Source organism: Vipera ursinii (assembly GCF_947247035.1).
Source record: "Vipera ursinii genome assembly, chromosome: 2".
In the NCBI taxonomy this organism is placed as follows: Eukaryota; Metazoa; Chordata; class Lepidosauria; order Squamata; family Viperidae; genus Vipera; species Vipera ursinii.
The window spans coordinates 39,652,548-39,677,100 of NC_139513.1; the positions used below are offsets into that span (position 1 = coordinate 39,652,548).

The 24,553-nt window shown below is 37.2% G+C and overlaps 1 protein-coding gene across 18 annotated transcripts in view; it reads right to left on the reverse strand.

Annotated features, from left to right (window-relative positions):
• The window catches only part of FOXP1 (forkhead box P1), a 666,401-nt gene that overhangs the window by 566,869 nt on the left and 74,979 nt on the right, over window positions 1-24,553 (reverse strand). For 10 of the 18 annotated variants that reach the window (XM_083354296.1, XM_083354282.1, XM_083354286.1 and 7 more), the window contains 2 exons: window positions 14,056-14,127; window positions 9,448-9,565 (listed from right to left, as the gene is read on the reverse strand). The gene's annotated coding sequence lies outside the window, so the exon portion shown is untranslated. The remainder of the gene's footprint in view (window positions 1-9,447; window positions 9,566-14,055; window positions 14,128-24,553) is intronic. The other 8 variants (XM_083354300.1, XM_083354292.1, XM_083354290.1 and 5 more) reach the window with 1 other exon arrangement.

Below are 24,553 nucleotides of genomic sequence, written 5' to 3' on the forward strand. Positions count from 1 at the left end.
GTAATTATACCCTTTCTGCCTATTCACACAAACTATTATCTCAAACTATAGAGACACATAGAGACACAAATACATACACCCAATTTTACACACAAAATTACAGGCTACTACAGTCTCAATAGCAAAAAACTACAGAAGGCTTAAGGAAACATTTTTTTAGTAAGTACGTTCCAGAGACTTTAATGGAAGTTATTCTGTTTTATCAATATGCCATCTGATTTTCATTTTTCTCTAGGTGTAGAGCTGCATACTACAGAGCTTCTCTAATCATGGAGATACTCCACAAACTGAATATCCTATTTTTCTAGTTGTCTTCATTTGGATGTAGGGTTTCAATAAATAGAGGATGCCCATTGCAGAGCCATCCCTTTACTTACTTATGGTGACTAAAGGAGGGCAAGTTTAATATACTTATACTCATCCCTCTGAATTAAATTGGCAGTGTCTTCTCCCACCTCACCTATCTACAGTACATTTTACCCAAATGCTTTCATTATTTGCTTCTACCAGTCATTCATCCACTTTCAGCACTTTCTTCATCTATTGCTATTTGTAAGATGACCCCTTTCTAATTCATATTTGACTTCTGCTCAGAAGTTTTACTTCTTCATAAAAACACATTATAATGTTATGGTTGATCACAAGGACAACCAGTTGTTTAGACTAGATTTGGTATTTTTATCCACCCTTTGAGTCCTTCCCAAGGACCTGGGATAGGTGGATATTGTTGCTTGATGTTGTTAAAGGTAACATTGCAGGATATAAGCTGTTTATAAACAATCTGCCTTCACATAAATGCTATGTATGTCATTATTTAAACCCATCTGAATTATATGAAGACTGTTTAATATTCCTGCAAAAAAATACATCATAGTGAAAATTTTGCTGGCAATCAATCTACATCTACTGTTTTTTTCATTAAGTGAAATTATAAATCATTCTTAAGCCTTACAAGAGGACCAAAGAATTAATGGAGAATAATAAGAGAAAGAGAGAACAATGCATTGCCTAAAGGAATTTGATATTATTTTGATGATTCAATCAATATGAGCGTATATGAGTATTCTACAATCATGACAAATACTTTCTGATTATGAAGTCCTTCAGCAATTACTTCTGAAAGAAGATGACTGTAAACTTCAGTCAAAATAACTTCTATAAGTAATCAGTGATGTGGATTGTCTGCTAAAAGTTCTTTGTATTACCTAATTGACAGCACTATGATTTGTGAACATTGTGGTCCAGTTTCTTTTGTTTGCAAGAATGTACATGTTGGGCTCTGCATAAAATATCCATCGTTATAAACATGTTCTATATTCCTCAGCAACAGGCTAAACCAGTTTGGCCTTTATTTCCATTAATGCTATATGGCAAAGGGCATACCAATATAAGAAGAACTGAGCATAGGCTTTTAGAGTCTGAGATTCAAAGCAATACAGTGCCCTTTATTATAACACCTATGGCTTCCTAAAAAGCAATAAACTGTGGAGAAAGGGGAAACAATCAGTCAAGATTCTGAATAATTACCTCAATACTGTTTGGAGGTTTGATACTTTTGGGAAAAAAATGTTATTTGAAAATGAGCTGGTTTCAGGGGGTCACTTTTTATATCAGTTTCAGCTAGTGTGTTCTGTGTCTTCACAATCTCCAACTGCTAGACAGACTATAGGTCTCACACCATCTCTGCTTTTCTTTGCTAGTATAAGTTAAATTCCTTCCTTATTCTTGTTTTATTAAGTTTGGAAAATTGCAAGAAGCCAAGTATGGAGAGTAGAATGTAGTCTGGTTTTAATTCTGTTAAACTAGTTGTGTAGAGCAGTTTTGCATTGCAGACAATAATCTCTTTGGTTTTGCTTTATGAAAACCAATCTGGTGTAGTGGTTAAGGTAGTAGGCTAGAAACTAAGAAATTGGGTGGCTTTGTCACTCTCTTTCAACCCAACCTATCACACAGGTTGTTTTGTTAGGGAAAATAGGAGGCAGGAGGTATGTACACCAACTTGGGTTGACTGAAATTCTTTAAAAAGGCCATACCTATCATCATCTCGTTGTCCTCATTGTTAAGATTTTTATCCTTCATTTTCTTTCTTTCTTCCCTTTCTTCCTCCCTTCCCTCCCTTCCCTCTTTCCTTTCCTTCTTCCCTTCCTTCCTTCCTTCCTTCCTTTCTCCCTCCCTCTCCCTTCCACTCTGTTCCTTTATTTCTCCCTTCCTCCCTTCCATCTCAACTCTCTTTTTCTATCCTTCCTTCCTCCCTGTTCATTCCTTCCTTCCTTCCTCTTCTTTCCCTCCCTCCTTCCTTTATCCTCCTTTCCATGTTCCCTGTTCCTCCCTCTTATCTTCCCTTCCTTGCAGATAGATAAGTGGTTTGCTTCCTTCCTCCATCTCCCTTCCCTGCTCTCCATTGCTCCCTTTCTTCCATCCTTCTTCTTTTCTCTCCCTCCCTCTTCCTCTTTCCCTTCCCAGGAACTTCCCCACCCAGTTTCCTGCAACTGAGTTGTGGAAAATTGTCAGGGAGATCTGGAAATGAGAATCACATGATTGCAACCTAGCAGCATAGCACATGCAGAGAGGGAGGGCTGGAGCATGTTGTGGGGATGAGACTTTGCTGAGGTGGCAAACAGCTTCCCCATTTGGTTTCCTCACTTACTTGTAAGAAGCTAAAAATGTTGAAAATGAAGAAGTTGAAAATGAGGATCACATGACTATGGCTGACTGCGGTAGCACAATGGTAGCGATGCTGAAGTGGAAAAACTTCCCCAAATTTCACTCCGTCAATAGTAATGGGCCCTAGCATTGGAGGTAACTTACTTTATTTATTTATTTATTTATTTATTTATTTATTTATTTATTTATTTATTTATTTATTTATTTATGGGACTTATATCCTGCCCTATCTCCTGAGGGACTCAGGGTGGCTAACAACAACAAAAATTAAAGGTCTCTGTACAGTAAATTAAAATTTAAAATTGAAATAAATTAAAGATTAGAGTTAAAATTGTAAACATAATTAAAATCCCTGTCAGTCCAGGTCAGCCAGGTGGAAAAGGAGTGTTTTGAGGCCGCGGCGAAAGGACCGGAGATCTTGGGCCATCCGAAGCTCAGGGGGGAGCTGGTTCCACAGGGCTGGCGCTCCCACAGAGAAGGCCCTCCCCCTGGGGGTCGCAAGGACCTGAATAATTTGGGTCAGGTCCATGGCCGTCATGGAAGCCATGAACTCTCGGGCCACCTCCGATGTGCTGCCCAGGGAAGGCAGATTAAAATCTCCCAGAACCATAAGTCTGGGAAATTGTTGACAAAGGTTTGCCCTATGATGCAACATTTCAGCCAAGTGGTGGTAACAAAGTATCAAACAGACAGTACACAGATTTAAAGCACAGCAGATTCTCAATTTTATTATATCTATTGTAGCTTATACTTTTATTTTGATTTCTGTGGTTGACCACAGATTTTGATATTTGTCTTTTAAAGCGATATATTCAATCATTTGTAACTAACAGATACAATGAAAACTATAAACTCCTTGACCTTTTTAAAATCCTGACTTACATTTCACTCTTTTTTTTAATCTGATATCTATTTATGTTTGTTTACATATTTTATCCAAAGGTTTTAATAAAATTGTTTTAAAAAAATAGAGAGCACGCTACCCAAATAAGCAAAATTCCCGATGGACCAGCTGGGCCTGACTTGCAGTCTTTATTTTGCCTATGCAATTTTATAACAGAATTCCATTAGGAGCATTACAAAACAAATGTGAAATAATTGGTTACTCCGGGAGATAAATGAGATAGACAACATAATGGGTAAGAGGAAATAATGAATGGGAACAGATTCCCCCCCCCATAATTTATGAAATCAATTGTTCTTTGTATTTATTACCAAATATGGGTAGCAGTTCTACCCATGCAAAAGAAACATTGAAACCACAACTCTCTACCTTGTTTGAGGTGACACAATGTTTGAGGCTTCTGAACCCTGAAAAATATCATTGTATTAGAAATTATATTTATAATTAAGATATGAATGGAATTATACTCATATACCCTGCCTTAAGAATCCAGATCTACCTCAAGTCCACAAAAGCTTCTAAAGTTAAGTATGTTATCTTGTCTAGACTTATATTATATAAAAGATGGAAATAAAAGATAAAGTAAGATAAATAAAACAACGTGGAATAAGAGATAAATTAAGAACAATTCAGCACAGATGAAACTTTCTTAGTTCAAGTAAACTGCCATGAACACTGAGATTATTTACACTAAAGAATTGGTGGCAAGGTCACTGTAATTACAAACAAACAAAAGGATTAACTAATATTGTTATTACTAAACTTGGAGGAAGTTTCAAACAGTTCCTAGTAAGTTCTTGTCACAGATCCCTGACATCCTGGACATATGCACTGGAGACAAATTCCTTGTATGTCTAATCACACTTGGCTAATAAAGATTATTCTATTCTATTCTATTCTATTCTATTCTATTCTATTCTATTCTATTCTATTCTATTCCATTACATTCTACATTGTAAGAAATTGCAGATTCTCTTTGTTAAAAAATAATTAAAATAAAATAAAAAGAATCAGCACAGACAGGATATTGAACTAATGAAGGTATAATAAATTTGTCACAGATCTCAATAGGATTCTCAGTAGAGAAGGCCTATTATTTCAGTAGCTCCTTACTTATGACTTATAGTGACAAAGTCATTCATTATCTGAGATTTTTGGGAATGTCCCTTTCAGAACTGAAGTTTGTGTGATATTATGGCAATCAAGCATCAGAGATCTTTGGAAATTTAGTGTACTGATCAGATAAAGATACCTGGCCAATCCAAGGCTCAATTGCTAACTGCAACCTTTTCACAAACTTATCAGAATAATCTGTCATCTTTAGCAGAATTTGTTAAAATAATGTTACATCCCCTTTATTAAATTTTATTGCAATTTAATCATGCTTTTTTATTGGACAGGTTTTTAAATGATATTTGTCATAATCAACTAATAAGCAGTATAGATTTGTTGGAAGAAGTTAAAACATAACTTAAAATAGAGACTGATTAGCCATTGCTGGGAACAACCTGATGGGAACATTTCACCATTTTTGCAGTCTATCTTGCTGATCTCAGGTTGGGGAAAGGGAGGGATAAGTTGTTTCTTACAGTCAAGAATTACATTATTAATATATTCCATTAACACCATGCAAATGTCATGTTAATTTCTGATCATCATCAAATTCGACAATGGTTTCCATTCTGGCAACTAGCCAATTAGGTACATGGAATAATTTTCACCCGATTATGTTACTTGAATTAGGTTAAGGACTCAAGAGGAAGCAAATAAATGCTTTGAAATTATTTCAGAGATAAAATGTAAGTTGACATTGTCTTCATATGGTATACAGGATGTTATGCAGTATGATAGGCAGCTGCCAACATTCATCACTGTTTATGAAATCTAGCTGTTCTTTATGATGGCAGCCAAGATCCATATTCCCACCCAATATTTTGTTCATTGTATTAGGAGGAAAAGTAAAATAGCTGGGATCAAGAATACTGGGCTTATAAAACACATTACACAGAATATATTAAATTGTTAAAATTGCATCCTTCCTCCTAAAAGAAAGTTTCATATTGAAGGAAAAGGGGGAAAAAACTAAATTTACTTGGGTGGTTTATCAACGTGCTACAGTAATATCAGAAGACTGACTTCTTTTCAGCATTAGCACAGAAGTGTTCAGACTTTGCATTTGGAAGCTAGGTAAGAGTGAAAATAATTACAGATGAAATTGATTAAATTTCTTTGCCTTAAAATAGATTACCCATCAAAACAGATTACTACTTTTAAGACATAAGCAATTAATAATCAGAACAGAAATTTTATCCTGTAGTTGTTAGACCTGACCTTGAGTACTACAACCAGTTACGAGTATTGCATCTTAAGAAGAATTCAAAGCAACTGGACCAGGTGTTAAGAAGGGTGAGAGGAATGATTGGGACAGAAAATTAAGTCATTCAAGCAGAATCTGAGTGAAATGCATATGTTTAACCTTTAGAATACAGGACTGGAAGGAGAATAGGGATATGACATTACTCCTCAAGTAACCAAAAAGAAGGTTATGTAGACAGAGGCCACAAGTTATTTTCTATCATCATCTGAAGCAGATGTAATAATGAGTTACAGGAAAGCAGTTCCTGGGCTAATGTTAGAAAAAAACCTGCCTCTTGCAATGGCAATTACTAAAGGACAAGGACAGACAATAAATGATGTTGGATTGTAACTGTAAGAATCATATGATTGATATAGAAATGTCCAGATTCTCATCATTTGGAAACATTACACCATAACTTTATTCAAAACTACTGTATACAAGGAAGGTTGCAGGAGTAAAAGAAGTGTATGTATTAAATTACCCTCAAAGAACATTTGACACTTTTTTTAAGAATATAGATTGTAACTGGATATAAAACAAACATTGAAATGCTTTATTTGGTTTTCAAATTAAAACAACACATTCATTTTTAAAAATTCTAAATGTTTTTTTTAGAAAATGTTACACTGCTCATTAATAATTCCTTATTAAAGCAATGAAATCTTCTTACACTTCTATTTGTTTGAGTTAATAGATTTGTTGCTCCTTGGAATTTTCAATACATTCCATTTATTACCAGTAGCTGTCTGTCTATACACTGTTCTGTTTCTCTTTCACCATACAATGTAAGAAATTTCAGATCTGATGTTACATTATTCTCCACAGATTCTATTTCTATATATTAAATTTTCTCAAGTACTTCTTTTTATTATGCCATGTAGCAAAGGGGACCTCAGCAGGTTCAAATAAAACCTGAGACCTTCAAACATTTTTAAAAAAACTTTTCACAGTAAAAGCAAAAAGCAGTGCAGTGTGCAATTCTATCAGAGTAGAGGGAATAGATGCAAATTAGGGATTTTTTGCATGAAAAACCAAATTGAGTTTCATGATAGACCCAAGGGCAAAAACAAACAAAAACTTAACTCAAGCACAGTCAACTTTCTATCACTACAACTCTTGGTCAGGGATATTTTTTTTAACCTGACAGGTTCCACAGCTTGAAAAATTTGAAAATCTGATCTAAATCCCATAGAGGGGGGTATGGTGAATTTACTGAACAGTAATCACCAGCATACCAAGATCTCACATGTTTCTGTACATTAAAAGATATTTATCATAATTTAGCGGTCTTCTCAGTGCTTACAGTATTTTTTTTACTTATTCAATCTATAATGTATCTTGTAACACAGCTTATTGCTTAGTATTCTGATATTTCAATGGTCAAACATAGACTCTGTCTAATATAAAGGAGCTACACTATACATTTTGAACCTTTCTACAATTACTTTTATTAGCAACCCAGAATATCTGTGTGTGTGTATGTGTGTGTGTGTGTGCGCGCGCGCGCGCATGTTTGAAGAGAAGTACTGTACAAACATATGCATATGCACGCCAAAACATGTGTTTGCAACAAAGACACTCTGGGAAAATATGTGTGTTGATAGAGGCTCACATAGGTTGTTAATATGTCTGTCTGTATTTCTATCCTCCCTCTCTAACCACACTTAGGTAGCAATGCATTCTTTTGATTGGGTTACCACCTCTTAGATCAAAAAAAATGATAAACAATAAATGAATACTGAATGAATGTGAATTGACTATAAAAGTATGATCAGAATAAAAGTATGTTGACATGATTTAACAATAGAGAGAAAATGAATGAGCGTTACTGCAAAGAAAATATACAAAGGAAAAAGGAGTAGGTGTTCTAGAAGAAGGTGAATATCAAGAATTTTGTGGTTGGAAGGAATTTGAACTTCAAAAACAAAGTTGAGAAGTTGAAAAAACAAAAGGCAGTATGTGTGTAATGTATTAGTGTAAACCATATTTCTGTCTTTTTGTTTCTTATCTAATTTATTATTTAACTAATTCTTATTTCTTTCTGCTCTTTATTCAATACTGCTTACCTTAAAAAGGAAAGGCACAAAGATTATGTATGCATGTACGTATGTTACTAAAGTGAAGAAAACCATTTTGTAATTTTACTTAAAGGGACGCGGTGGCTCAGTGGGTTAGAAACAGAGTGAGCGCCTGTTACTCGTCCCAGCTTCTGCCAACCTAGCAGTTCGAAAGCACGTAAAAATGCAAGTAGAAAAATAGGGACCACTACAGTGGGAAGGTAATAGCGTTCCGTGCACCTTTGGCGCCTAGTCATGCCGGCCACATGACCACGGAGACATCGGACAAGCGCTGGCTCTTCGGCTTTGAAACGGAGATGAGCACCAGCCCCTAGTCGGAAACGACTAGCACGCATGTGCGGGGGAACCTTTACCTTTTTAATTTTACTTAAAAGCATGACTATGAGCTCTTTGGAATTGAATTTTACATCAACAGAACTGCACATTTTACTAGAAAGATAAAGTATTGGAATTTTTGAAGCCATGGATGAAAGTATGCATTTTGGCATAGAAGCAAAATATTGATAAAATTCAAAATATTCAGTATTTATTTTCATAGAATTTAATACCTAACTTATTTTACAATATTTTTAATTTGTGTTACCAACGGAAGTATAAGCTACAAAAACACAAAACCACAACTCTAAAATTCTAGAATCTATTAATTTTGTCCCTTTGACAAGTTGACAAAATTATGCTTTAAAAAAAATCAAATCATCAACATGATGGTAAAAGTTAAAGTTCTCCATATGCACATTAACAAAAGAGATGGGAACAATCAGAAAACAGACCACTGTGTATATGTTTTGGTATTTAGGAAATGCCTATTCAATCTATTTTGTGAGCTCACAGTTTTTGCTTCTTCTTAGGCTGATATCTAATTTTTACTCTCATAATTTTGAAAGTAAAGATTTGCACAAATTGTGATTGTTCTCTATATTTTTACACATTAGCACTTGCCCAGGAAACATAGTATTTTGCCTCATACAAATGATTAGAAAACATATGAAGGAAAAAAAATAGCAATATATTTTTCTTATTATTATATTATATATTACAGAGGTCCCCAACCTTTTGAGCACCAGAGACTGGTTCTATGGAAAAAGGTTTTTCTGCAGACTCGAGAGGGTGTGGTTTCATGTACTGCCTGCATCCCGCGGATGGGGCTTTGTTTGCATGGACTGGTCTCTGGAATGCCATGGCCTGGTTGCCAGTCCATGGACTGGGGGTTGGAGACCCCTGATATATTATACAATATATTATATAATATATATACAAAAATATTTCATTTTTTAAAAAAATACTTTTCCAAGTTCTTCATTCTTGCAAAGAGTAAAATGAAACACACATATCTTACATCCAACGATAACCTTTGGGGGAGAGGCGGATAAGAATAAAATTATCAGACATTTTCCAATCTTTGCCAGGTTTTTCACATTTCTGTAATTATATTACTGACTTACCAGTTTTCCTTCTGGAAATTATTCATTCATGGCCAAGGATATCTTGCAAGGGATTAGCCCCTTTTCTCTCAAGCATATTCACCAGCAAAATTCCCTCTGAAAAACGGATCACAGAATGCTGAAACAAGGAAAATCTCTGTGTCAGTGGAATCATTCTTTTTCTGAGACAGGAAAAACCTAACTGTAACATATTTCTTCTGAAAGGGTCAAATAAACCATTTTGCTCCCTTTCTCCCTCTCTGTTTCAATAAACAGAACCAAAATAGTAAATATTTTCAAATATGAAAATTAAGGTAGAAAAAAATTCAAATCCTACTAACAATAATGGAAACGCGGCATGAATGAACTTAGCCAAAATCCACTCCAGTACTTTCTTACTTTGATATCCAGTAAAGTTATTGTTATAGGTTTATTGTAAAAACAAAAGGAAACCCAATTTATAAAACTAAGAATGTCATAGTTAACGAAAAATCCTGGTGGTGGTACTAAGATGAAACTGACAATCTGACTGTCACATTAGTAACAAAGAATTGTCAATATAATAATTTTCACAAAAGTTGAGGTATAAGTCCCCATAGCCTCCAACCAAATAATTCCAAACACTAACTACTCCCTAGCCATTCATTTTAATGTAAATCTTGCAGGATCAGATCTAGGTTTTGGTAACAATGTGAATTTTTGGCACTTACAGAGGATTCTGCAACACTCAAAAAGGTAACATATTTAGCACAATTCTTTCATTACTGTATTTTTCCCTACAGAGCAGGAAGCTGACATAAACACTATATATCTTATTCAGATGACCCAATACCCACAGCGTCACAGTTGCCTCCACATGCTAGAGGTTTTATGAAGTGGCATTGAAGATATTTGCTTTTTTCTGGGGTCATCCCTGCATCTGTCATCTCTTCCAGTCAATTCAACGAGTACAAATAATATCAAATCCAACTCCTACACTACTGACATGAATGCAAAGGTCCACCACATAGAAAATTCCACATTCCACATGCTTAAGTTTTGTAGTTAAACAGTGCCTTCCAATTAGGTTCCTTGTGTCATCGTGACAGAAACTAATGCTGTAATTCATAGCATACTCCAGCTCAATAAAGACTCTATACTTTATAGTTTATCTATACTTTCAACTCCAACCAAGAGCCATGCTTGAACACTTGTGCATGCCTTTGGTTTCTAGAGGTTGTTTTAAAAAAAAGAACATCAATGCTTTACCTGTAATTTTGTAAATTGAAATAACTGTGTATTTTGTCTTTAACTTGTCTTAATTTTGTTATTTTACACCCACATCTGTTTCTCATTTTTAAAAGAGGAAAAAAGACCCAATTAAATATAGTAAAATTACAGAGTTGAAACCATGACTACAAACTGTATATTGCTCAATGTTCTGTACAGATCATCATTCTAAGACATAGAATGTTTAATCACAGTCTATAGAATAAAGCCATCACTGTCTAATCCCTATAAGCCATTAATAAAGTTGTAAGTTGTTATGGCTGGGTCACTGAATATGGTATGCCAAAATCATATCTATTCAATTTTGTCAGGAACGGAGAATCAGGACCACACATTAAGTTCCAGTTAAGCTGATTTACTGCTCATATCTATACACAAGAATCTTGTCAATTAACTACATCCTTGTGTATAGCACTAAATTGGTGTTAGAAAAGCTTTAACAAAACTCAAGAGGGCTGGCTTGTGAGAACATAACAACTCGAAGCTGATTTCTTTCTTGACTCTACCTTCAGGCTTTGCCTCTCCTACAAATTTTGATTTAGCAGTTTGTGAACCCAGCCACTATGGAAGAGAGAATATTACCTAAATGGAAACCTAACAGGACTTCTACAAAAACACTATTTTATTTTTTTTATTTATTTATTTTATTGAATTTGTATACCGCCCTATTCCCGTAGGACTCAGGGCGGTTTACAGAGCAGTTGGAACCATGAAATACAAAAAATTAAAATCAAAAGTCAATTAAAACAATTAAATTCAAGCCCCAAAAGTAAATCTAAAACCCAATTAAATTAACAACCCCACAGTGTGGACCAAACAGCTCAAAGAGCCAGGTTTTCAGGTCCCGGCGAAATGAGCGAAGGTCCGTGGCAGTCCTAAGTTCCGTGGGTAGTTGGTTCCATAGGGCAGGCGCACACACAGAGAACGCCCTTCCCCTGGGAATAACCCGCTGGCATTCATTAACCAGCAGTACCCGGAGAAGGCCCTCCCTGTGGGGGCGCACAGGACAATGGGAAGATGATGCCGGCAACAGGTGTTCCCTTAGATAGTCCGGACCCAAGCCATTTAGGGCTTTATAGGTCATTACCAGTATCTTGAATCTCACCCGGAGGGCAACCGGAAGCCAATGCAGCTCGAGGAGAAGAGGTGTTACATGGGAGTATCGGGAAGCTCCCATCACAACTCGCGCGGCTGAATTCTGCACCAGTTGAAGCCTCCGAGTGGTCCTCAAGGGCAGCCCCATGTAGAGGGCATTGCAGTAGTCTAACCGGGAGGTCACAAGTGCATGAGTGACTATGCGTAGGGCATCTCAGTCCAGATAGGGCCGCAACTGGCACACCAGGCAAACCTGGGCAAAAGCCCCCCTGGTCATGGCTCCTATATGATCTTCAAAACTGAGCCATGAATCCAGGAGGACACCCAAGTTGCGAGCCCTATCAACGGGGGGGTAACACCTCATCCCCTATTGTTAATGATGGAGAAAACTGGTTAGCCCGAGATGACGGTATGAACAGCCACTCAGTCTTGGCAGGATTGAGACGAAGCCCGTTTCTCCCCATCCAAACCCGGACCGCCTCTAGGCAACGGGACATCACGGCGAAGGCATCACTGGGTTGGTTAGGTTGGTTTTAGGCTTGGGACAAAATGATGTTTGATTACCGCTCAGAATTAAGGTAATACACTGGTTTGTTCCAGCTCTGGGCTTCTTTTATGACAAATACGTATTAGTTTAACTGATGCTGGAAGTGACATATAGGGATTTTTTAGCAAATTGTCACTCATAAGGCCCATAATTTGAAATTTTAAAAAGTTTCACTGTACAACCAAAAGTTGGTCTTTAATTCTGATTAGGATGACAAATGTTTATTTGCATAGAATTATAGGTAGGATTTTTTCATGCGCCAGTGTAGAACACATTACATTGCACACAATTTTTTTTCCATATTATGAAGAATGTCACACCAGCTTGGAGTAAGGGTTAGAGTATCCATATAAACACTGAAGGAAAACAACTAGAAAGGACAATCAACTCATTATATTAGACTGAACTTAAAAGATACAGGGAATATAGTATTACTAACTTTCATACCATGGGGAGCAAATGACATCAACACACATCTCAAAGTATATATAATCAATATGGACATATACTTGATGGAAAACAGTCAGCTTATTAATGTTGAGACCTTGTTTGAAAAAAACAACTGATTACCTGGAGCAGGTGGAACCCCCAAATCAAATTAAATGTATGTCTGGGAATCAATCCTCAAAAACAACTGGTGTGTTCAAACAGGTTAGGAGATGATCAAATATACTCTATTTTCTTGTTTACTTTCTATCTTCAACAATCCCCACTTTGTTCAAATGTCTATAGGGAATCTTGAATGGAGCAGCTGCAGTATCCCCAGGCCAATGCATCAGGTTGCTTACAAAACAATCCTACTACCAAGCAACAAAACAAAACAATACAACTTTGAAAACCTACATCTTCCTCAAAATAGATTTAGAAATATAAATAAATAAAATTATTATTTTAATATCATTAGTGGTTGGCTTATAAAGAATGAAGATCAAGATTGTTTTGGAGTAAGGTATCAATGACAAATGATCAATTACAGAAATACTTCATGTTCTTGCTGCCTATTGCTTACTGGAAACTAACAATGATTTCTTTAATAATGAAACAAAAGTAGAAGTGGTTCCATCATAAACTGGATCCTACTGCAGTAATCTAAATTTTAGTCAAAGGATAATAGATTAGAACTGAAAACAAAGCAAGCCAAGATGTCATAATAAATACTGCTATAATTCTTGCAACCCATTGGAGTATAGGAAATCTTGTTTTATAAAGCAGGTTATCCAGCAGTATATGAAGAAATTTTAATTCCCTCTTCTTCTCATCAAACCTTTTCTCTTAAGAAACAGAAAGTAAACATAGATAGCATACCAAGTTGTAACAGGAAGGCACTTCAAGAGCTTTACCACAAAATGTTTCATTCTGAGCAGTTATCCGCACTAAATTCCACTAATGAGAAGAAATTTATGTAGAGCTGTTGCATACAATTTGATAAACTTTTCTTTCCAAAAAATTCAGTAAATAAGAAACCTAAACGAACTTGTTTTCATTATTTTGATGTTTATGATTAGTGCAGTGGAAACCAAAAAGAGTGACTGGCTGGAAATAACAAACATTTCATTTTCAAAAATACACAATTGTGCAACAGTATATTACTATGGGTAATCTTCATATTCTCTTCTTGTTTGCTGTGAGTTTAACATTTAGAATACTTTATAAGCAAAGTATGTTATTTTAAAAAAAAGAAAAGAAAAAATACTAAGCAAACAATAACTTTTGTTTACCTTTTAGATTGCAGAGTTAAAAGAATCAGATCAGTCACAACTTACAGCACCCGAACAGGAATGACTTCTTTACTGTGTTACAAAATAAATATTGAGTTAGGATGAGAATGTTTGCACTCTGTTTAGGTGGAGTCTGAGGAATTAAGCAATGATTCTAGAATTGGATGTTCTTTGAACTGGCTTGTTGACAAAAAATAATGAAGTCAGATAGGACACCTTTTATAGAAGAAGAATCTTCCAGAACAGTCTTCTTCCACTTTCTGGAGTCTCCCACACCTTCTGGAACTACAAAACCACTCAACATTATCTGGAAAGTATCGTCTTGGGGAAAGCTCCTCTGGAAAAACCAGGGTGGGTAACTATCTTTCTACTTAACTCTCTGAAGTGATATGGTAATGAAACTAATATTGATAAAAATGAAAAAAGAGAAAGAAAGCAAACAGAAGGCAATGGGGCAAGTTTATATAAAGCAGTTTATTATTCAAACTGAAAGCAGTTTTGCTCTTAGTAGGCTATTATAAAGAAACATTAGAAGGCCAGTAAGTGAAAAAGCAATAGATGTATAAACTGACTTGGTTCTATAAGAATGGGTCTCCAATAATACCCATGTTAGTCAATCAAAATGTATTTCAAAATATGTAAATGATAAAAAGCTAGCATGCCACATCTCTGTTGTTTTCCTTATCTCTGGGGAAAGTCAGCCAAAGAGCACTTCTGGCCTCATGTGATTTTTTTTTATGTTGCCAACACAAACAAGAAATATACAGAGGAAGTATTTAAAATGCCTACATTCTGGCAAGACAGGTAACATTCTAAGCCACTTGGCTACAAATGTCTTTGTACAATGCAGCTATAGAGAAAACCTTGCCTGATTTTTTTTGTCATACTTTGTTCAAGCATCCCTGCTTGGGGGGGAAACCCCCCATCATTTATCATCCATGTCTACTCTCTCTGATATCCAGATTTATCATTCTTAATATGGTAAAAATATTTAACAAATTAAGGGAGAAAAACTAAGGTGACATAGAAAACAGAAATGTTTGAACAAAAATTAAAAATTCTAGCACTATATAATACTAGCTTTGCATTAAAAATAGAGGAGAAATTAAGCAGATCCTCATAACAACTAATTACCAATAATCTAATATAGCACAGAGGTAATGATACAGAAATATGAATAAGAAACTACTGGATTAAAACAGCCGTTTTTCCCCAAAAAAACTCACTAGGACAAACTTAAATGGCATCCTCAGTGTCCCATGCCTTCAACATCCAGATTTTGGGAAATCAAAATGGGAAAAAATAATATTTTGTCAAAAAGAATTGTTTTAAGAACTGCAAGTAAGTAATACACGTGGAACGCTCTAAACATTTATATTTTAACATTTATGCTACAAGAAGCCTCATGATTGTTAATTTTTGATACTAAACTTTAGTATAAACATCAATGCATGCAATTTTAGTTGGAATCTAGTGAATCCAGTGAAGTCATACCGTGGATAATCCGTGGCCCAACAACTTGAATGCATGACATTTTATTCTGACTTAAGAAATTCTAATCTTAGAATTCCAAAGCATTGCAGAAAAATTATGAATTGTACAGTTATAATACTTGATACACCGAGATTAAAGATCATGTTGGTTGGGAAAGAGATAACTGATATCTACCACCAATTTTACTAAACTAAAATCTTTTTGAAGTTGAAGATTGCCAGCTTCCTTTGTTATTTTTGAACTCTCAGTGAGTTCAAAATTACTCTAATGCTTTCCCGATCCATGTAGATTATATGTAAAAAAAAAAAAACCCTCTTTTCATTAAAGATTTCCTTATCTTATTCAGAGTGCAATTATACTGTATAACATCAACCATCTAAAGTAACTCTACAAGTTACTATCAGGAGTATTCTTACTTTGGGGATAATTCAGTTAAAAGGCATACAGGTTTATATTCCTTTGTACTGGGCAGCTGGTCTGGCCACATTTATGAAAATAAAACTCCACTGACCAAATGCAACTGCAGTACTGTAAGTAGGAACCAAACTAGACATAACAAACCACAGAACAACAGTCAGCCTAATTTGTCATATTTTAGCTATGTGGCATTTGACTGCAATAGCTTCTGCTGAATGTTAAATTCCTGCCATTGGTACATTTCATGAATTGTGTCAGAATTTCAAGGGAGCCATTTCAGGGTACCCTAACTGCTGCTGTTTACGTTTACATTCTTTACCTATGACAATTAACTATTGAAAAATGCTGCTACAATTGTACCTTGGATCAAAGAATAAAGTTGCATTGACAAACTAATAATTATACAGTCTACAATGACATTGTGACACTTTCTACATAGAAATCTATGGCTCTCCTTCAGTTCTAACATTAAAACAAGCCAGGATGAAATATTCTTCAGATAAGCAAATAAGAAGAATAGATGAAAAACTGAACAGCAATATTTCAAAGAACACAATATAACTTGATTTGCCTTAGATGTGTTCATTAGTGTGGGCACCTGATGGCTTCATAAGTGTAGACTGTGATCCAGGTGTGTTTTTGTAAGTGTGAGCATATGGTTAGCATTGGGGGCTGATTAGATTGGATGGGCAAGATCTGCTGAGTGCTTGTAATAGTATGTGGAACTGACCCTGAGAGACTGGCCTAGAAATGCTGCCTATTGAACAGACAGATAAAAGACAGTATAAACTACAGCTGAAGAGTAATTACAGTATAAACTACAGCTGGCAAAGAGGCTTAGAAGAGACTATCCCTAATTTGTTAGTATGTTAAGGAAAGGGGAAAGAATTGTACTTACATTCCTGCAAGATACTGTTAATGTAGCCTTACAATAAAGTAGAGCTAGCTCATTTGGTTGTGTTTCCTGTTTGGTCTACCTGGTTACAATGGTGGAGCAGGAACAGTCCAGTGACCTAAGCCATCCCTCTAGTGCAGACATGTCAAACACAAGGCCCGGGGGCCAGAGCCGGCCCGCAAAGTGGTTTCATGTGGCCTGCGAAGCCATCCTAGAAACAGTAAGGGAACGGCCCCCGCTGCCTTGGCCCCAGCCCAGGCCAGCCAGGAGCCAATGTACAATTTTGTGGTGGCCATCTATGCTCAAATGCATTCAGTCTTAGCTCCTCAAGGCCATCTGGAAAGAGCAAGGGACCAGCCCCTGCCGCGTCGGCCCTGACCCCTGGGCACGCACTGGGGAGGTATCACCCTTTGTGAGGAATGAAGAAATGCACCATCGCCTGGAATTGGCCAGCACATGGCCCTGCTTACTTCAGGCAGGCTAGGGGCTGGGCAGCGTTGCGCTTCTCTTCAGATTAATGCCACACGACTCAGCCTCTTGGGTCTGTGAGGAGAGCGCCCCATTACCTGCCAAAACCGGGCAGGCTGGGGGCTGGGCAGCATTGCGCAGGTAACATCGACTCTCATGCTGTTCATGGCATCCCCTCCCCCAGAGCCCACCAAGCTGGATATATGAAGGACCCAGATTGTTGGGGGCAATTAAGATGACTTTGTAATAATGCCGCTTGGGGTGTGTGTGAAAGCCCTAACAAGCAGGCATATACATAGAATGAAGGCTACTGCTAAGCTTGTAAGCCGCCCTGAGTCTTTGGAGAAGGGCGGGATATAAATGGAATTAAAATTAAAAAAATAAATAAGTAGGTGAGGGCCATGTGCTGGCCACTTCCAGGCGAAGGTGCATTTCTTCATTCCTCACGAAGGATAACACTTCCCCAGCTGCGTTTATTGCCTGTTTTTTTCCCTCCCTCATCCCAAATATTTTTCCACCACAGGAAGGAAGGAAGGAAGGAAGGAAGGAAGGAAGGAAGGAAGGAAGGAAGGAAGGAAGGAAGGAAGGAAGGAAGGAAGGAAGGAAGGAAGGAAGGAGAGGGAGGGTCTGAGGGAAGTCCTGCCTTAGTCCTTCCCTGCTGCCCTTTCACCATCCCCTTGCCCCCTCCTCCTGTTCTATCCTGAGGGTCTCCCAGCCTATTGCTAACGAAAATTTGAATACAAAGACAGGTCTCCTCACATGGAGAGGGAGTGGGCTTCCCTCTTGACTTTGCCCTCGTACCCATCATGAGCGACCCGGCTAAGAAGAGCAAGCACAGCAGCAGCAGCCTTGAGGAGGAGGTAAGTGCAGCTGGGCGCCCCCTTGGGGAAGTGGGGCTGGGCTTGGTGCTGCAGGTGCTTGAGGGCTGGGCTGGGCATTTGACCTCTGTGCCACTGTCCAGCCCCCCCCCCCGCACATGGTCTGAGAGGGACAGTGAAGCTCCTCCAGTGGACCATGCCTTGGCACTTACCCCAGTCCCATCTCCTTCTGCCAGAGACCCTTAGATCTGTCCCACTCCTGCCCAGGCCCCCATAGGCACCCTTTACCCAAACCATGTAGAGCTGGCCATGCCCTCCCAGCAGGCCACACGCACTCCAGCCAAGCCCACCCAGTAGACCACGCCTACCCTGGCCACATCCACCCAGCCCCCCCCCGAGGGCAACCGCAATGCTGATGCGGCCCTCAATGAAATTGAGTTTGATACCCCTGCTCTAGTGTGAAAGATGCAAAAGTCTGGAAGGGTTGGGACTCTAGCCTGGGTAAGGGTGAGCTAACAGAGTGGAAACTGGATGCTTCAGGGAGGAGTCCAGACAAGAACATCAATATGGTGTTGGATATACAAAGGTATGCTGGAAGGTGAGGCAGGCCACATTTCAGTCCCCTGTAAGCTGACCCAACCCTTGATCATCAAGGGTTTGGAAACTCAGGTTTTCGGCCTCCACTACTGCCACATCTGCCTAATAAGGCATATCTGATTTGTAATTTGATTTTGGATGAGACATAAGGCATGTATTACCAAGACCTGTATGGGTGCCAAGGAGAAGTAAAAGGAGAAGTTGAGTGCTTAGAGATATATTTATCCAGATTTTGGCTACGGCATCATCCAAGATGCCAGGCAGAGATAGTGGAGTAGCTCTGTTCTTCCAGAACTTTCCAAGGCCATTCAAAGGTGACTGGATGCGAGACCTAGTTTGTTGAGTTAGGTTCAAGGGATCAGATGCATCTGTTGTTTTGCACCACCATCCCTGCTTACAGAACTTCCTTCCCGAGCTGCCTTCTTCAGCGGATAAACATAAAGTAGACTTACAATATGATGATGCTCCTCCTGATACCAAACCAATATCTTATATTTGGGAAAACAAATTTGCTTCCTGTGTGGGGTATATTTTTGACTACAGTAGCAAATAACAACAGTTTCCTTAGGACAAAAAATACTAAAGTTGTGCAAAGCATTTGAAAGCATGTTTCACAAAGCACATTGGTACAAATGAAGCATTCCTTCTTCAAGTATTGATACAGGTACAGCTTTTGAGTACACCTGCTTCAAAATTTTCCCTGGCTTTCTGTATATGTATTTGCATGCACAGAAATCCTCGCTTACAACTACAATTGCAACTGTCAATCCCATCACTAAGCGACACAGTCACTGAGCAAAACATCACATAACAGCAACCTGCAATATATAACTATTGGCTTCTCCATTAACTTCTGCTTGTTAGAAGCATGCAAATGGCAGTCATGTGACCATGGGGTATTGCAACAGTCACAAGCACTCGCCAGCAACCACACGCTCAAATCTTAATCACAGGACTGAAGGGAAGCTGTAACAGTCATACGGGGACTGGTAATAAAGTTACTTCTTCCACACTATTGTAAACTCTGAACAGTTGATAAACAGGGCAGTTTTTAAGCAAGCACTAGTGGCACATCTCTGTTCCTTAATTCATGGTCACTCAGAAAGTGTTATCTATTCTATAGACAGCAGCTATGCTGGTCACCTCAGAAAATAAGACTATTTTAATGTTTTAAGGATGGATGCTTTGCTCATTCAGTACACTCTGATCCTGTTCAACAAAATGATAATAACTAATCTGATTTGATAGTAGAAATCAGATTTCAAATATATTATACTGTTTACCTGTCCAGTTTGACAAGTAAGAAACAAAGTTCTCGGCTACATGATACAAAATATACTTCTGTCTGAAATTTACATTCACCTACTCCACATTATTTCCATTACAGTAAACTATCATGATTACTATTCCACAACAAAACAACATTTGGTATTAAAAATATTTCAAAATGCTAGAAAAACACCTGAAGTAGCTTTCTCCATCAATTTAAAAACCTTATTGTAAACTTCTCAAAAATGGTGGGCTTCATACAAGGTAGATTCAATACTGTATAATTCTGGTTACACATTTTCTCTTTTTATAGGTTTTTATAATCAGCACAATAATTGCCCTCATCATATTGTTACACTACACTACAGATCTACTAACTATGTCATTGTTACATGTATCAGAAGCAACGGATGGAAACTAGTCAAGGAGAGAAGCAACCTAGAACTAAGGAGAAAATTCCTGACAATTAGAACAACTAACCAGTGGAACAACCTGCCTCCAGAAGCTGTGAATGCTCCAACACTGGAAGTTTTTAAGAAGAGACTGGCCAGCCATTTGTCTGAAATGGTATAGGGTTTCCTGCCTGAGCAGGGGGTTGGACTAGATGACCTCCAAGGTCACTTCCAATTTATTATTATTATTACGGAATTATAGAAATGTTATGCTGTCAAGACTTTTAGTACATACTAGGCTAAAATTCTCTTTAGCATCATTGATTCAGTAATTCAACTTGTAGCTCATCTTTCTGTAAAGAATAACACTAAGGAAACTAAAAAACAAGTTTCCAAAATAAAAATACCACATTGATAAAAACATCACTAAAATATATGAAAAATAGCACTAAGACACAAGGGTAAAAACCACACAGATTCAAAGCAACGTACCAAAATATATAATTTTTATAGGTTACAATACTTTAGTTTTAATAAAGGCAACCTGGCTATTTCTCATTTAACAGTCTCTACAATAATTTTTAAAACCTAAAAACCAATGTAACAGAATTTTCACCACCACTTGATTTGGCATCACCTGAAGTTCTAAGCGTAAATATTCATACAACTGAAAAACAACAAGCTGAAGAAGAAATATAGCTGTTTCTAGTACTATGGAACTGATGTAATTATACAAAAGAGATATAGTGGCCACAAAGCTTCTAACACAGGGACAAAAAATAGATATCACTTTTTAACATTACATACTTCTATAAGCAAGGGTGTGATAGCTCAGCAATTAAAGATGCTGAGCTTGTCACCTGGGAAGCTGACAACCTGGGTTCAAGACTCAAGCACCGCAGGACAGGATGAGCCCCCATTACTTGTCCCAGCTCCTGCCAACCTAGCAGTGTGAAAGCATGAACACTTATGAGATATGAGCTATCTATACTTAATTTGGGAAAAAAAAGAATCTACAGTCTTAGTGGCCAGTAAACAAGTACAGGTAATTCTCGACTTACAACTATTCATTTAGTGACTGTTTGAAGTTACAACAAGCAGTGGAAAAAGTGACTTGTGACCATTTTTCATACTTATGACCACTGTAGCATCCCCATGATCATGTGATCATAATTTGTATGCTTGACACCTGGCATGGATTTATGACGGTTGCAGTGTTCCATGGTCGTGTGATCACCTTTTAAAGCTTTCTGAGAAACAAATGGGGAAGACAGTTTCACTTAACAACTGTGTTACTTAACAACTACAGTGATTCATTTAACAACTGTGACAAGAAAGGTCATAAAATGGAGCAAAACCGACTTGCTTAGCAATGGAAATTTTGGGCTCAATTGTGGTCATAAGTCAAGGATTACCTGTTAAGATTCAAGAGGTCTTTCTCCAGATACAAAATGCATATTGTGTGCATTGCTGATGTGTTTTAGCAACTCAAGAGACAAATGCATTTCCTAAATAAATACATTTGGCTTGCATGACAATATTTTAGTAACTAAATTTATGTAATGCTCCACTTAACAGCTGTATTGAGTGGCTTATGTTTCAGTACTGAAATCAAATTAAAAATTTAGGGTCATATTAACGACAGAAGGCTAGCAAGCAAACATCCCCAGAAGCAAAATTCAGCTTTGGAAAAATCACTTAATCAACAAACACTCCTCTACTGGAAGAACCCAAGAATTTTCCAGTCCCTAAAGACTTGCTATGAATAACATGGTCTTAATAGTTCTTCAGAACCCCAGAAGTGTAGAAGTAATCTGATCTCTAGGAGTGTTCCAGAGCAAGAGGGCAATAATGGGAGAATGCCTGCACTTGTGTCCCTGTAGATGGCATTACCTAGGAATAAATACCTGGAAGAAGTCCTGTCTTTCTTTGAAGTTTATTGGATGAAGAGAGGCCCCTGGTAGAAGATGAACATAAAGCAATCCTGCTACTGATCTATGAAAGGCTACACTGGTAAAGATGAAACTAACGCTATCCTGATCCTGACCCACAAAAAGCTATAATGGTGACGACACAGTTTTATTGACACCCAGAAGTCAGCTGTAACTATTCAATGTTCTAAACAGTTGCATTACAAGGGCAAACCAAATAGTATCCATAATGGCATGAGCCACCGCATTCTGGACCTGTTATGTATTTGGTATTCAATGGCAGTTCTATGTAGAACCCTTTGGGGAATGACCGTAAGTCACTGGATCAGTAGGACACCGTTGGAAAATCTATATAATAACCCCTCTATCCATAGCTGTTGCCTGCTCTTCAGCAGCTGCTAAGTCCAAACGCAGGACAGGACCTCAACTACATGTCCTGCTGTGCCCAGAACTGAAAGGTATAATTGGGTATCTGTCTGTCTGTCTGTCTACCACCTTTATAATTTATATATCTCCATCTCATAAAAAGTAATTCTGGGTAGGGCATACAGTGTTCAGCATACACTATTTATGATGCTTGATTCTGTGGATTGTTAATGCAAACTACAATTATTTTGAGAAAGGTATTTTTATCTGCATACATTTTATACAGTAACACTACATATATCACATTAAACTTTACAAGTATCTTCAAACTCATCAAGACCATAAAAGAATAATAATTCTCTAACAAAGTACGTCGTCCTATATGATTATTCATCATATATTAAATGAAACCTTGTCTTAAAACATGTTGCTTATTTCATAAACATTTTCTTTAAAACTTCTATTTTTTTTCTAAAAAAACTTTTTTTCTGAAAAAGTTGAAAAATATATCCTGGAGCTAAAGCCATGAGCTGTCTCCTCAAAAATATTCCCATTTCTTTCCTGGGCCTTCACCTCTGTATATGGGCGTTGTTCAATAGATTTTTTTCAAAGCTGTGTAATATGTCTCTATAGTTATAAGGTATCATTGGTAGAGAACACAAAAGAGTAAAGCATTATCCCTATTGGTTCTTATGGGATTTTAGTTTAAGTACACAAAGACATAATAGATTTATTCTCTTTGCTAGGGTCAAAGTTCTTTGTATGTAAATCAGCCCAATACACTAACACAGCACTCTCCAAAATACTATCGTCCCCATCCACTGACCAACAATGTAAGACATCCAGCTAAGTGATCCAATACTTCTTCCCAATAACAGAATGAATCCTGCATATAACAATTTGTTTTTTAAAAAACAACAGGACAGAACAAAAGACAGAAAAGGCAAACACCTAGTAAGAATGGTGGAAAGAGAAAGCTATCTGTGAGGAAAAAACAAACAAATATTTGCTGTAGTTATGTAGTCAGAGTAAGGGGGGAGGGGGGAGAGGACAAACTAGACTATAGCAACACAGAAAACCATCCAAAATTCTCATCCAAAGAGATTTCCACTAACATATGGTGGAAGTGTCACTTTCTACAAATATCCTGTGTAGGTGCCAATTTCTCTCCTCTACCCAAGATGTATCCAATAGCTTGAGTATTATAAGCTCTTAGAATTATTAATTCTGAGTATACATCTATCCTGATACACATTCTAATCCAATTTGCTAATGAGGAATCTATCATGCAATCGCATCATCTGGACCCACAAAATAAAACTAAATCCCCCTCAATGGCCACCACATTGCTGAATAGCATGCCCACACATAGTCAGATTTTCTGCTTCATTAACAAGTCCTGCATTCCCTCTGCTGGAAAAGAAACCATACTGCATCAACAGTACAAAGCATGCAGTTACCAAAAAACAAAATGCTGGATTTTTTTTTGGACGATCCCAATTGTAACTTTCACATAAACATTCATTCTTGTCATATAAATTACAGATGGATTTGGTACTATAAGCCCTTGCAATGTTGCACTGCTTTCAGGCAAGACAGTAAGACCATTTAATATTTTTTTACTATTAAAAAATTAAAATCATCTTTCATTTAAGAACAGTTGAATTACAAAGTGTCTGAATAAACTACCAGATGAAATACAGTAACATATCTTTAAAAGCAAAACTGAATAAAGGCAAAGTTGAGTATAATTCCTGATGATAACATGCATAATGGAAACAATACCGAAATAGATTGCCACTGCCTAATTTAAAGAATTTTTTTAGTTTACCAATCTGATTACTAGCTATG